Source organism: Carcharhinus amblyrhynchos, chromosome 14, assembly GCF_965287045.1.
Source record: "Carcharhinus amblyrhynchos chromosome 14, sCarAmb.v2.hapA, whole genome shotgun sequence".
Lineage (NCBI taxonomy): Eukaryota > Metazoa > Chordata > Chondrichthyes > Carcharhiniformes > Carcharhinidae > Carcharhinus > Carcharhinus amblyrhynchos.
In genome coordinates, this window is record NC_137337.1 from 16,373,680 (window position 1) to 16,387,047 (window position 13,368).

The following is a 13,368-nucleotide window of genomic DNA, read 5'->3' on the forward strand; positions in this document are numbered from 1 at the left end:
TGCACCATCACCAATGTATATTGTTTGAATAGAATTGTACTTCCTGTAATGAAAATATTGAAATCTTTGTAATGTTCTCATGACTGAACTAAAGCACCTTAGAGTGCATCTTGATCTCTGGAGAAAATGTGAATATCATTGCATTTTATAGCTATAATCATTTGAAATGATTTGAAATGTTTCTTTCAGATGTTATATGAATCGAGTATGAGTTTATAATAGTCCAATATTTATATTGCTAGTCCAATTCAGTTTCTGGTCAATGGTAACCACGGAATGTCATTTTTCTTTAAAGTCAGCACACAAGTTGCTTCCAGAATTAGCTTCTGGATAACTTTTCCTGAAACCTACTTATGTGGTTCAGTGTCAAAGTTTACCTGATGATGTTGCCATACAATGACATTTTACTGCATTAAATAGCACCATATTAGTGCAAATTTTTTTGTCGTCACAGTTTGAATAAAATCTTTCTCTTAAGGACTATTACTTACGTGGCGAAAAACTGCAGCAGGCGACGGTGCAGAGGGACCTCGGGGTCCTTGTGCATGAGTCGCAAAAACCCAGCCTGCAGGTGCAGCAGGTGGTCAGGAAGGCTAATGGGATGCTGGCCTTCATAGCGAGGGGGATTGAATATAAAAGTAGGGAGGTCTTGTTGCAGCTATATAGGGCACTGGTGAGGCCGCAGCTGGAGTACTGTGTGCAGTTTTGGTCGCCGCACTTACGCAAGGATATTTTGGCCTTGGAGGGAGTGCAGAGGAGGTTTACTAGGCTGATGCCGGAGTTGAGGGGGTTGAGCTATGAGGAGAGGCTGAATAAACTAGGCTTGTACCCGTTAGAGTTTAGAAGAATGAGGGGAGATCTCATTGAGACATATAAGATGATGAATGGGATGGATAGGATAGAGGTGGAGAGACTCTTCCCGCTCAGAAAGGACAGTAGGACTAGGGGGCACAGCCTTAAGATAAAGGGGGGGCGGTTTAGAACAGAGTTGAGGAGGAACTTCTTCACTCAAAGGGTGGTGAATCTCTGGAATTCTCTGCCCGTTGAAGTGGTGGAGGCTGCCTCGCTAAATATTTTTAAGACGCGGGTTGATGGGTTTTTGATAAGCGAGGGGATTAAGGGTTATGGGGAGAGGGCGGGAAAGTGGAACTGAGCCACGACAGATCAGCCATGATCTTATTGAATGGCGGGGCAGGCTCGAAGGGCTAGATGGCCTACTCCTGCTCCTATTTCTTATGTTCTTATGTTCTTATAGTTCATAAGTTCATAAGATATAGGGGCAGAATTCGGCCATTCGGCCCATCGAGTCTTCTTTGCCACTCAATCATGGCTGATATGCTCCTTATCCCCATTTTCCTGCCTTCTCCCCATAACTCTTCAACGCATTACCAAAATTAAAAATCTGCCTAACTCTTCCTTAAATTTACGCAGAGTACCAGCATCCACTGCACTTTGGGGTAGCGACTTCCACAGATTCACAACCCTTTGGAAGAAGTAGTTTCTTCTCAACTCTGTTTTAAATTTGCCACCTCTTATCCCAACATTATGATCTCTCATCCTAGAATGCCCCACAAGGGGAAGCATCTGCTTTATATCTACTTTATCCATAGTGATCCTATGGCTGGAATTCTCCGATCCCTCCCTTGGCTGGGATTCTCCAGCTGTGAATGGAGATTTGGGTGACCGCCAAATTCTCTGTTCTTGTTGGGGCAATAATGGAACGTACGAGATTGGAGAATTTATATGTGTTTGATACTTTAATATGAAAGAATAAAGTTTGCATAAAGAGAAGTAAACTAAGTAAACTAACAGAAAAAGAAGTAAACTGTCGAGAGGGATAGAATACAAAAGCAGGGATGTACTTCTGAGGCTGTATAGGGCTCTGGTCAATTCCCACTTGTGAGCAGTTTTGGGACCCATGTCTAAGGAAGGATGTACTGCACTTGGAAAGGGTCCAGAGGAGGTTCACAAGAATGATCCCTGGAATGAAGAGCTTGTCATATGAGGAATGGTTAAAGACTCTAAGTTTGTACTCATTGGAGTTTAGAAGGATGAGGGGGGATCTTATTGAATTACGGGATACTGTGAGGCTTGGATAGAATGGATATGGAGAGGATGTTTCCACTGGCAGGAAAATCTAGAACCAGAGGGCACAAGCCCAGGCTAAAGGGACAATCCTTCAAAACAGATGAGGAGGAATTTCTTCAGTCAAAGAGTGGTGAATCTGTGGAAATCTTTGCTGCAGAGGCCAGGTCACTGAGTGTCTTTAAGACAGAGATAGATAAGTTCTTGATTAATAAGGGAATCAGGAATTACGAGGAAAAGGCAGGAATATGGGGATGAGAAAAATATCAGCCATGATTGAATGGCAGAGCAGACTCAATGGGCCGAAGGCCTAATTTTGCTCCTATGTCTTATGATCTTGTGGTTTACTTTAGGAGGCAAAAGAGAATAAATTATGCATGTATTTTATTGCAGGTGAAGGTAATGATGGACTAAAGTACTTCCAAAGTAAAGCGACATCATATTTGAAGGGATGTCCTTCGAGCACGGGATTTGTCACAAAGCAATGTCTTATGACGGAAGTGATGATTTTTATTCAGCACACCCCAAGTTTGATCCTTTGCTGGCAATTTATTACTTCATCAGCAGTTTGTTTGTGTGGCTGGGCCTTTTTCAACCTTGCCATGAGTGAAGGTGGTCTCAAATTGGTTATTGTACCCGTTGGTTGTACAGCTGCCAAGAGCTCAGCTCACACTGTTCAAAGTTTGCCTGAATTAAGGTGGTATAAGTGCATAAAAGCAAAATCAAGGAGAGGTCTTTTCCTTCAAGGAACTAGTTATAAATATACTGAGGCTTGAACTTACAATGGAAATAAATAAAAACAACTAAATATATTCAAACCATATACAAATAATTCTGTTTTTATGCAAAACAATCCGGAAGCTAGTTCTGGGAGTATTTTGTGTCTTGGCTTTAAAAGTAAATGTTGATCTTAAACAGGTAACCTGTTCTGCAAGCTCACCAATGCTAATTAAAATTCTAATTTAACCCAGGCCAGCGTGCTGATTGCTCATTCATTGTGTAACCAACTGAAATTTGCCTCAATGAGGTCAGTTAAAACATAACATAAGAAAATTCAGCACAAGAAATGGCCTCTTATTCTTGCCAAGCCTTGTTTATCCAAGCATTTGGGAAATTGGAGTTGCTTCAGTGGAGTATAGAAAGCTTCAAGGAGAGTTACTGAAAGGGTTAATTTATGAAGAAGTCATTGCAATCAATAGGCAATGACTATCTCCTCTGGTTTTGGTGTTGGTGAATTTAGGATTATCATGAAGACTGTGGAAAGAACATCATTTGCATTTCTCAATGCAGAGGACTGTTGGAAGACGTGTTTCAGCCAGATACCTGTGTGTCTTTCATTGGAAAAGCAGAGGAATTTGAGGGGCTATATCGGCAGTTGGTTTAGAATGATAGAACTATAGAATCCCCACAGTGCGGAAAGAGGCCATTCAGCCCATCAAGCCTGCACTGGTTCTGTGAAAAGGCATCTCACCCAAGCCCTCCCCTATCCCCGTAACCCTGCACATTTACCATGGCTAATTCACCTCATTTACATACCATTGGATGCTAGGGCAGAATTTTACTATTGCACCTGCCATGGGAATTGTAGCAAGCGGAACACGGACTATGCAAAGGTCCATTGAACTTGGACGGGATCTTCCGACCTTGGGTGAGTGCAGTCACAAAATCCCACCCTAAGGGGTAATTTAGTATAATCCACCTAACCTGCATAGCTTTGGAGCGTGAGTGGAAACTGGAGCAGCCGGAGGAAACCCAAGCTTTTAGTTTTGGATTGTTTTTGCAAAGAGCTGGATCACCCAATGAGGGCTGAATGGTGCTGTTAAGCTCAGTGGTCATTATTTTGTGAAGAATTCTCTCCTGTACCCTCTGCTGATCACTAGTTTAAGGATCATTTCAGGTTGGGGAAGATGGCAAGATTACTTGCCAGCAAGTGGAGGGTAGCCAATTAAGGCCACTGTAAATGAGCAGTCTAATCCATTCCTCCAGTCCATGCAGTTAATGTGAAAATTCCATCTGTTGCCAATGGAGGATGCTGCTCTGTGAGCCTTGATTCCAGGACGAGCAAGGTGGTAAAATTCTGGCCTTAAACCTCATCCCTGCACCTAATCAATTGGTAGAGATTTTAAAAAGATTTTAAAATTATAACCCTTTCATCTTGCTTTTATTTCTGTCTTTTATCCTTTTCCTAAATCCAATCTTTCTTTCCCTCTCTTGATTTCTCTTTCTGGGTCTTAGTTTTACTCAAATTACACCACTCTTCTGTTGCTTTCTCAATAGAACATGGAACATAGAACATAGAACACTACAGCACAAACAGGCCCTTCGGCCCACGAGTTGCGCCGAACACATCAACACCTACCAATCTATAGACCTATCTATAACCCCCAATCCCATTAAACCCCATATACTCATCCAGAAGTCTTTTAAAAGACCCCAGCGAGTTCGCCTCCACCACCACTGACGGCAGCCGATTCCATTCACTCACCACCCTCTGAGTGAAAAACTTACCCCTAACATCACTTCTGTACTTTCCTCCCCGCACCTTAAATCTGTGTCCTCTCGTAGCGACCATTTCAACCCGGGGAAATAGCCTCTGAGAATCCACCCTATCTATTCCTCTCAACATTTTATAAACTTCGATCAGGTCGCTTCTCAACCTTCGTCTCTCCAGGGAAAAGAGTCCCAGCTCCCTCAACCTAACTTCATAAGGCATGCCCCCCAGTCCAGGCAACATCCTTGTAAATCTCCTCTATACCCTTTCAATAGCTTCTACGTCTTTCCTATAGTGAGGCGACCAGAACTGCGCACAGTACTCCAAATGAGGCCTGACAAGGGTGTTATAAATCCTCAAGTCTTATTGGCTGAAGGAGATACACTTGTCATTTCCTGAGGCCCCGGATGCTCCTTTACTTTGGTCATACCGTCTGAATGTAGGTATGTTATTGCACAAACATTGTTCAAACTGAAGGCTGCAGGCAAATCCTAGCAGTAAGCACCATGAGCCACAGTCCAGTGTGAATTCTCCCTAATGTTGTTGAGTTGTATTCATTTAATCACTACATAATGTATTCTAATTGAAATTACCTTGCTTTTTGTTTTTTCCTTCATCATTGTAGTACTTGCAATCATATGTTTGCAAAATAATTTTGCATAGCATAATAGAATCCCTACAATGCAGAAGGAAGACATTCGGCCAGTTGAGTCTGCACCAATTCTCTGACAAAGCATCACACTCAGGTCCTATCCTGTAACCGCACATATTTAACCCATTAATCCCCCCTAACCTATGCAACTTGAGATACTAAGGACCAATTTAACACGGCCAATCTTTTGGACTGTGGGAAGAAACCAGAACACCTGGAGGAAATGCACACAGACACAGGGAGAATGTACAAACTCTACACAGGCAGTCACCCAAGGCCGGAATTGAACCTGCATCCCTTGCACTGTGAGGCAGCAATGCTAACCACCGTATCACTGTGCTGCTCCTTCTCACTTTTATTATTTTAGTATCTGTTGGGCTATTCATTATCATTTTTCTTCATGCTCCATTAGTGCCACTGGGCGGCACAGTGGTTAGCACTGCTGCCTCACAGTGTCACGGATCCGAGTTCGATTCCCAGCTTCGGGTCACTGCCTGTGTGGAGTTTGCACATTCTCCCAATATCTCCATGGGTTTCCTCCGAACGCTCCAGTTTCCTTCCACAGTCCAAAGATGCGTAGGTTAGGTGGATTGGCCATGCTAAATTGTCCCTCAGTTTCAGGGAGACTAGCTAGGATACGTGCATGGGGTTATGGGGATAGGGCCTACGTGGGATTGTGGTCACACAGATTTGACGGCCCAAATGGCCTCCTTTTGCACTGTATGATTCTATGATTCTAGTGCATACAGGACTCACATTGTTTACACATTGTTATATTTATTGACACAAGCAGCAACTAGGTTGATTTTTCTCATTGAACAAATGCAATTATATATTTCCATTTGTACTTCTGCAATGTTTACAGCTATGCTGGTGTGGAATTCAGGTATGTAGCATTGGTTTCATTGCTAAGATTAAATCTAATTCTGCTGTTATCTAAATGCAGTTTGACCGAGCTTAGCGCTGTGACATTTGTTAATCAGAATACACTGTGTACCTTACCGCACTTGAATATTGATATCTTGTGAAAGAATTCAGTGAAATTTCCTACCAAGTATTCAGTAGCTTTTGTCAATGTTCTCGTGCACTTCTAACTCCTGGATGTTTACAGTAATTGTGCCCCTGCTTTGTTAGATTGAATGATTAGATGGGTATGTGGGCTTTGGAATCGTATTAGCAGGATGGCAAGCGATCATGTTTCACTCCTGAAAGGTCTGACTTTAATTTTTAGGCTATGCTCCCTACTCCCAGGGTGCCATCTCACCATCCATTCACACTGCTTTCCCGCTGCAGCAAGGTCAGAGGATCTCCATTCACTGCGGTGGGATGGGAAATCGCGCTGTGTGAACAGTGATAAGATTCTGGCGCTAGACTCTCTACCCAATAGAGTTAGCTAGAAGGGAACAACACTGTATCGTGCCTGCGAACAGAGACACCTTGAGATAGCAATAATGAAATGAATGATCTTGAACAGAAATATTGTAACAAAAGCAATTTTACAGGTGATTTTGTTTTACATTTTGTAATAAGTATTACTGCGATCAATCAGGAGATGCTGCACAGAAAAAAATGCACTTTAATTTTGGATTTTTCATAGAATCCCTACAGTGCAGAAGGAGGCCATTCAGCCTATCGAGTCTGCACTGACCACAATCCCATCTAAACCCTATTCCTGTAACCTCAGATATTTATCCTGCTCATCCACCTGACACGAAGGGACAATTTAACATGGCCGATGTACATAACCCACACATTTTTGGATAGTAGGAGGAAACCAGAGCACCCGGAGGAAATCCAAGCAGTCACAGGGACAATATGTAGACTCTGCACAGACAGTGACCCGAGACTGGAATTGAACTCGAGTCCCTGGCACTGTGAGGCATGTAAAATATTTTTAGTTGTAGATTTTAGTATAATTTGTTATTTTAATTGTTATCGAATATTTATTTTTAAAGAACACTGATTAAATATTTTGAAAAGTGACTTTCTGAAATATAATACGATGGCAACATGAAAGTTCTAAACATAATGCATTTCTAATGGGATGCTTATTTTCCATAGGGACAGTTGCTTGCTTACTTTGTATAAATTATAATTGTGATACATTCATAGAGCATGTTGAGGTTTACGATCCGGACTGCCCCTTTAAGCGTACAGGCCAGGTGATCTTTAGGCTATTAACTCCACCCAGTGTGGGACTCTGTTGGGCAGTCTTAGACTTAACTGTAAATGAGTGTATGCCTTCAATAAACCGCTCCCACTATTGAAGTAGTCAAGCCCACATCATGATTCTTTATGCCCTTTAGTTCACAGGGGCATATTAACAAAAATCAATCAATATCAGTTGTGGAAATTGACAAATGACACATGTAATACATGATGGTTATGCTTGGTAGTGTTTCTTTTAGTAGTGAGGCGCAATGCAACTTGGAAGGTCCTGCGATGCAGTGGATTGTATCCCTGCCTCTGAACCAGAAGCTCTGGATTCAAGTCCTGCCCTAGGACCTGATGGCCAAGGAAGGTACCTTCATAACATGGCCAAACACTGTGTGTGTGTCAACCTGCAAACACACCAATCTCTGGTAGTAAGTGGGGAGAAATCTTTGGTCAGCCTCTGGAACAAACTAGTGACCCATTCTGGGAATTACTAGCTACGTAAATAGACAGAAGTCTGCCTTAGTGCACACTAGGTGCAGGAAGAGATTTGGAATAATGTAAGACACAAACAAACGTGTTGTGACAAAAGTTCCACAATCGAATTTGCTATTTTTTCTGTACTTACTGAGCTAAAGAGTGGTGTTATCACATTAAGAGTATGTGATACTGTTGGGACGCACAGTGGTTAGCACTGCTGCCTCATAGCGCCAGGGATCCGGGTTCAATTCCGGCCTCGGGTCACTGCCTGTGTGGAGTTTGTACTTTTTCCCCATAGGTTTGCTTCGCTTTCTTCCCGTGGTCCAAAGATGTGTGGTTTAAATTGATTGGCCATGCTAAATTGACTGTAGTGTCGGAGGATTGGCAGCATAAATATGTGAGGTTATGGAAATAGAGCTTTGGTGGGATTGTGGTCTATGCAGGCTCGATGGGTCAAATGACCTCCTTCTGCACTATACTGTCATGATTCTAGTGATTCTATGAGTATGTAGATGAGAGATTTTAAGCCAGTTTAGTTTTAAACTCCCTCTGCATAACACTACAAGAGATCAAATGTATGTAAAGTTTTGTCTATAGTGAAGCCTTCCTGTAAATATTGCACGTACTTCCTTTAATACTTAATTTCTGTCACGCTTACCTGTAACACTAAGCTTTATTTTTTGTCTGCCACCTCTTAGCTTTGGCTCTAAGTTAGAAAGTGCTCTTACTCTAACACTAGTGTACTTTTAAGAGATTTTTTTTTGAATCATGATCTCTGCAGCTCTCACCATCAGTGTTTCTTAGTTCACAGCTTCAGTGATGTCACTGTTGCCGGCTTGACTAGGAATATCTTTTCATTGCTTCATAAGTGGCTTAAATGAGGTTGTTTTTGTTTATTATGGGATTAATTTTATGACCCTGCATTGTTAGGAAGATGGTCATGTGTTTTGCACACTTTTCCTTTCATTTTCAGTTTGGAGCCATAGGTTTGAGTTTTAGTTTTAGAAGAGACAGCAAGCTAAAAATAAATATTTTCCCTCTCTCCCTGATGTTTTGAAAATTCTGTTGGTTAGCTGAAAACAAGATCTTGTTTTCCTGAAGGGTGAAAATCTGCTGTTGTTGGGAGCTGGATCAGGGTGTCTATGTTGTTTTGGGAAGCTGTTTTGTCTTTAAACTATTTGGAGTGAATCCAGAGAACTGTCGACTTCAACCAGACTCAATTTCCATTATCATGTGAGCAGTAGACTTTGCTGAATTGAACCTGTTTAAAGGATTTTGTCTATGGCAAGGGTTTTGGTTTGTTAGGAACACATCAGCTATCTCTGTTAAGGGAAATTATAGTGGTTGTTTTGTTTTTGCTTGTAATTGTTAGAAGTTATTGCTAATATTCATTCCATACATGTTAACTCTATTCTTAAATAAACTTGGTTTGATAAAAGCTCCCTTGTGGATCATTTGAATCTTACCTGAAGGGAAGCCTGTCATGCTTATCCTTGCTAAATTCAGGATACGAAACTTATAATTCAGCTAGGCTGCATTAAACACTTTGGAGTTTCTGACCTGAACTATAACAATTGGGGGTGCGTACGGAATTCAAATCAATATTTCTTGACTGATTTAGGATCATTGAACTCGTAGTGGTGAGCATATTGATGTTTCCTTTTCAGGTATCAGCATCATTCACTTAGAAACCTTATGGTGCAGAAAGAGGCCATTTGGCCCATGGTGTCTGCACCGACCACAATCCCACCTAGGCCCTAGCCCCGTAATCCCACATATTTACCCCACTAATCCCTCTAACCTATGCATCCTGGGACACTAATGGGCGATTTAGCATGGCCAATGTACCTATCCCGCATATCTTTGGCCTGTAGGAGGAAACCAGAACCATTGGAGGAAACCAAGGCAGACACAGGGAGAACATACTAATTCCATGCAGTCAGTGACCCAAGCTGGGAATCAAACCCAGGTCCCTGGAGCTGTGAGGCAGCAGTTTGAACTACTGTGCCACCCTGTGCCGCCCTGTGATACAAGATATTGTATACAGGTTTAAATAGGGAGTGTTTTGTAGAATAATGGCTCTTTTAGAGGCTTAGAAGTTCTTGGGGGTGGAAGAGGTCACACAAGATAGTTTACAAAACGTGACTAAAACAAAGTTTTGAATTAGCAAAAGCATTGCAGTTGACATTGCCTGACAGTGTACGGAAAGGGGAGATAATTGTGGCAATAGCACAGCATTTAAAATTGCCAGAACCACAGGCTGAATAATTAGGAATGGCTAGAATTCAATTACAAATGAAACAGTTTGAGCATGAAACAGAGTTAAAGCAGCTTGAATTCAAAATAAAGGAAAGAGAGAGAGAGTAACGGAACAAAAAGCCAAAGAAAGGGAGGCCATTATGGCAGAGAAAGTTAGAGAAAGGGAGGAACAAAAAACACAAGGAATGAAACTGCTTGAATTGCAGGCAAGGGAAAAAGAAAAAGAAAGAGAATTTGAACTTCAGAAACTGGCAATAAAAAAAGGACGTCAGTTAAAATTGACAGAGGTAAAGGGAAAAACACAGGTTGAGTATAGTGATGAGAACAATGAGAGCAAAAGCATCACAGTCAAGGGCTTGGTGGGAATTTATTTAAATATGTCCAAGCATTGCCAAGGTTTGATGAGAAGGACGTAGAAGCTTTTTTTCATTTCATTTGAGCAAGTGGCTAAACAAATGAAATGGCCACAGACCTTGTGGGTATTAATTGATCAGTTGAAAGGATTACTCTCTAGAACGAACCACTCAAAGTAATGAGGTTGCTGAATTGTCAATGTGAAATCAGAAAAAAAGGATTTTGTGATCATTTCTGTAAGATACCCTAGCTGTGTACACATTTCTATGTATGATATGAGTTAGGATTTACTTTAATCTCATATGATCAAAGCCTTTGCTTTCTTTTTAGTGATCAAGACAGTCGGAAAGTCTAATCATTCATTCTCCAGTCACTTTATGGTTTGATTTTTCAGGATACAATTTTACCTGACATTTAGCTTTAATTGATTGCTGAGAGTATAGGATGTAAGATTTGTGTCTGTTAGTTTGTTTCCATGACCATGTTAGGAAGTAGCCAACTAAGGCAGTCTTGAGATAGGCAGATAGAACAATGAAGACCGGATGAAAACAAGCTAACAGTTGGTTGTTTTCAAGGAAATAGATATTTTCTGCCGGTTCTTTGTTCGCAAGAGCATTTGTCAAGTCACTGTAAACAATTATCAATGAAAGGTTTTGTGAGAATCAGAATCTAAATTGCTCGAGCACTTCTGATTAACTTGGAGAGAAATTCTGGATTGGAAAGGAACAACAACAAGGCTTGACTCTTCAGAGAAAAGTAAACACAGCTGTATTGTTTCATTTCCCTGGATGCCTGCTGCTTAGAGAACTTCCAAGAAGTGGGAATCAAAGTGAGATTGCCGCTCTACTTTTTTTATTCCTATTAGTCAGGAAATGCACATTTCGTAGCAGACGTTTCGACTTGGGTCTGCTACAAAATGTGCAGCGTAGCAGCTCCTGGGACTCTTCAATGCAATGTAGTCTTGTGGGGTGGGGGGGGTGTAGTCAGGTTGGGGTAGTCAAAGGGGAGAGGATTATTCGGAGGTGGGGAGGGTGGTGGGAGTAGTAAGGGGGGTTCATTGGGGGAGGGTTGTGGAAGAGTAGTAGGAGAGTCATGGCGGGGGTTGGGGGCATTGCTGTGGGAGTGTTGGCGGCGTAGTCAGGGAATCCAAAGGGGTGTCTGGGATGGGGCAGGGTTTTGGGGGGGGGGAGGGAATCAGTAGTATAATTAGAAATGGTTTTAATTCTTCTAACTTTTCCGGCATAATTATTCTGCTGAGAGTTGTAACCATCCAAATTCTACGATAGAAACTGGAGTATCAGATGGTTCCCAGTGTCATAGCAGTGCCTCCTTCTGGATACAACACATCAGAGCTCTGGGTTTTTGTGTGCCTCCGGACTTAATCTCAATTTGTATAAGTAAATTGTTGTTGCAAACCATTACATGGCATCAGGAATCAAATCTGTTTCAAAATATCCATAGGATAAAAATTATTTGTTTACACAATGTTTATTAAACAAACAGATGGTGGTTATTTTCCAGACGTCGCTGGATTCCGGGGAAGTGCCGGATGATTGGAAAATGGCTAATGTTATGCCGTTGTTTAAGAAGGGTGCCAGGCAAAAGGCAGGGAATTATAGGCCGGTTAGTTTAACGTCTGTGGTAGGTAAAATGTTAGAATCTGTCATTAAGGAGGAAATTGCGAGGCATCTTGAAGGGAATTGCTTGATAGAGCAGACGCAGCACGGTTTCGTTAAAGGGAAGTCGTGTCTGACAAATTTACTGGAGTTCTATGAGGATGTGTCTAGGGCGGTGGATAGAGGAGAGCCGGTGGATGTGGTGTTTCTTGATTTTTAGAAGGCGTTTGACAAAGTACCTCACAAGAGGTTATTGCAGAAGGTCGAGGGACATGGAGTTGGGGGTAGGGTGTTAGCGTGGACAGAGGATTGGTTGTCAAATAGGAGGCAGAGAGTGGGGGTCAACGGGTGCTATTCGGATTGGCGGATGGTGACTAGTGGAGTGCCCCAGGGGTCGGTGCTGGGGCCTCAGCTTTTTACCATTTATATAGATGATCTGGAGGAGGGAACCAAGTGTAGGGTGTCGAAATTTGCTGATGACACCAAGATTGGGGGAACGGCAAATTGTGCGGAGGGTGTGGAGAGTCTGCAGAAGGATCTAGATAGGCTGGGCGAATGGGCCAGGAAATGGCAAATGGAATTTAATGTTGGCAAGTGTGAGGTGGTCCACTTTGGTAGGAATAATGGTAGGAAGGATTATTACTTACGTGGCGAAAAACTGCAGCAGGCGACAGTGCAGAGGGACCTAGGGGTCCCTGTGCATGAGTCGCAAAAACCCAGCTTGCAGGTGCAGCAGGTGGTCAGGAAGGCGAATGGGATGCTGGCCTTCATAGCGAGGGGGATTGATTATAAAAGTAGGGAGGTCTTGCTGCAGCTGTATAGGGCATTGGTGAGGCCGCAGCTGGAGTACCGTGTGCAGTTTTGGGTGCCGCACCTGCGCAAAGATATTTTGGCCTTGGAGGGAGTGCAGAGGAGGTTTACTAGGCTGATACCGGAGTTGAGGGGGTTGAGCTATGAGGAGAGGCTGAATAAACTAGGCTTGTACTCGTTAGAGTTTAGAAGAATGAGGGGAGATCTCATTGAGACGTATAAGATGATGAATGGGATGGATAGGATAGAGGTGGAGAGACTCTTCCCGCTCAGAAAGGACAGTAGGACTCGGGGGCACAGCCTCAAGATAAAGGGGGGGCGGTTTAGAACGGAGTTGAGGAGGAACTTCTTCACTCAAAGGGTGGTGAATCTCTGGAATTCTCCGCCCGTTGAAGTGGTGGAGGCTGCCTCGCTAAATATTTTTAAGACGCGGGTTGATGGGTTTTTGATAAGAGAGGGGATTAAGG